Source organism: Petaurus breviceps, unplaced genomic scaffold (genome assembly GCF_028583685.1).
Source record: "Petaurus breviceps papuanus isolate PSGF00001 unplaced genomic scaffold, PetGlider_PUasm1.0 76, whole genome shotgun sequence".
NCBI lineage: Eukaryota > Metazoa > Chordata > Mammalia > Diprotodontia > Petauridae > Petaurus > Petaurus breviceps.
Window position 1 is genome coordinate 27336109 of NW_027186473.1, and position 2914 is coordinate 27339022.

Consider the following 2914-nt stretch of genomic DNA (forward strand, 5'->3'; position numbering starts at 1 on the left):
ATCTATCTTAATCACTTTTTTCTGTCTCATGATCACTGAACTGATCTTGCCAACATCTATTTGGATTAGGCTTCTTTTAGACTCTATGGATAACTGCTTATTTCTGCTACCATATGCTGGGCTTTACTCTGACAAGCTCTTTTAGTGCATATCCATCTATTGGTCATTGCCCCTGGATGGGCAACCAGCAGAAGATTTTAAAAGCCCCCAAGCTAAGATTGTCTATTATTTTGACTACATTTCTTCTAGTCATCAGAGACCAGATACCTCATAAGCTTAGACAGTAACATGACATGCTGGAAAATTAATTGTAACTCCTGTTCAGTGAATGATTACCCTCCATATCCCATAAACACATTCTTGGGGCTCTACCCAATAAAACCCTATGGGGATTATTCAGGAGTTGAGGATATAAGATTCCCCTCAGTTCCCATGATGCCTCACCACACAGTGACATCTAAATTAACCTAGGGGAAAGAATAAAGGGGTAGAGTTAAAGTTAAGTGCCAAATGACTGTCTTTTGTATACTGATATACCCATTGGGTTTTTTTTTTTTTTGCATACATTCCTTTTCTCCATTCACGGAGCCTGTCCCCCTCGTTCCAGCCCTCTTCACCTTTCATCTGGGCTACTGTAGCTTCCTCATTAGCCACATCTAGTCTATTTCCTCAGCTAATCTACATTCTACCGAGTGCCAAAAGATCTTCCTAATGCACATGCAGATTTCCTTGACAGGAATAAAGAAGTTTGGAAGAAGTGTGGACTTAGGGAGGAAATCATGAATTCTATTTTGGACATTGCCTTCTAGGTTTTATTCAGACTAATTCTATAAACATGTTTTACTAATTCTCACCTCTATATCTTTCCTCATTCTACTAGTCTCCTTGATGACAATAGGTTCCCCTTATGCAAAAACTATCCATCTTTCAATGTGTAGCTCAAATACCATTTTCCTTGAAGTTTTCCCTACCTAATGCCAGCCCTCCTTGATATCCCTCTTCTCCGAGTTTAACTAGTTTACTTGTAGGCCATACCTTATGGATGATAACTTCATTACATGCTGTCTTCTAGATTTTACTGTTTTTACCCAAGTTAGTCTTGTCTCTATAACGCAGAGGAGCAGAGAACCCCATCATAAAGTTTTCTGAGCTTCCACAGAAGCACATTACTGAGCACAGAACAGAGTATTTGGTAAATACTTGTTGGTTGATTGATAAATTGAGGTTGTATATTGATAAAAGAAATATTTTTCAGCCAAGATTCCTGAAGGGCTCTATACCAGGTACAGCAAACAAAGATTGGCCCCAGACTTGGGGCCTAGAAAGCCAAGTGAGAACCAGTCAGTAGGTCTTTGGAAAATATGCTCATATATCTTTCTGTTCCCTTTTTTGTTTAAGATTTTTGTTTTCTTTTAAGATTGGTCTCCCTATCTTGCCCTAGCTGGAAGTACAACTGCCACTAATGAACCAATCCCAGTATTGATCAGAACAGAAGCTTTAACTTGCTCTGTTTTTCCAATCTAGGCTGATTCAACTCTTCCTTAAACAGCCTGTTTAGTTTCCATATTAATATCAGACTTAATGTGAACATCTGAATAGCTTTAGTCTTCCTGCAGTTCAGGACTCCCAAACTTCAGTGACCCACCAGCTTTGGCTTCCACAGCAACAGGTACAACAAAAAGTGTGTCATAACACCTGGCTTTGTTTGGTTTTTGTGGACACTGTGTCTTTGAGAGAATCCATAGACTGTCAAACTCAAAAACAATTAAATTGATGTATGGGGAAAGGAAGGTGTAATGGGAATGTAAATTTTTAAGATCTTCCCTGCCCCTAGGCTAAAGTGCACCTGGAGCCTGGGGTGGGAGGTTTGTTTTTCAGTAGATACTTTTTGATTGGCCAATGAGTCAAGAAGGTTGTTACATTCTCTGAGCCAGGAGAAGACTACATAAACCCTAATTTAAGGCTTTGTTTTGGGGCTTACTTTGAGAAGTGTTCTGTGATTTGTTGAGAGCCCCCCAGCTTTGAAAAACCCAGATGTTGATTTGGTATGGATGTAACGGTTGGACAGTTTGGAAACATGTCTACTTGATCTGTTTCTCTGTCTTGATAATTCTGTCTGTATACTCTGAGGTTCGGGGTGCTGACCTTTTCCCCCTGAACTAGGTAAATGATATATAAGTTTGACTGATTAAAGTAAGCTTGTTAACCCATTTTGAGTTGCTTTCCTCTATCAAAGCAGATCCAAGAACCTGTGTTGGCAGCCACCCTGGGGACGCTGGGGTACTTGCTGCTACAGAAGGTCAGGGTGAAGTTGAATCATTTGCAAAGATTATCTGGAGTCTTTTGGACAGAACTAATGATTGAATACTACTCAATTAGCTGTTATTATTTAGACATTGCTATAATGCCTGTTTCTGCGCCAGCTATATGGCACCACTACTAAAATAAACAAACAAAAAGCAACCTAATACAAGCTTAGATTTCACCAATAGAAGCTGACTGTCCACATCAAAGGAATGTATAATACCTTACAGTTCTCTGAGTAGAACACTTCTGGGATATTTTATTTATGATGGTATCCCTCATTTTAAGAGGGACATTGATGAGCAGAAGAAGCATTTATGAAGATTGATGGATAGGTAATGAAAGGTCTAGAAGACATAAAAATGCAGAACAATTGAAGGGACTGGGAACAATTACCTAAGAAAAGAGGAGACTTTCTTCAAATGTTTTAAGGGTAGTAGATATAAAAGAAATTTAACTTATTCTATCAATCTTCAGAAGATATAACTAAGACCAATGACTGGAAATTATAGGGCAGCATTTTTTGACTCAACACAAAAAAAGAATGTTCTAGTGTTTGAAGGCTGAAATGCACTGCCTTGCAAAGTACTGGAAAATACTTGCAAAGTAT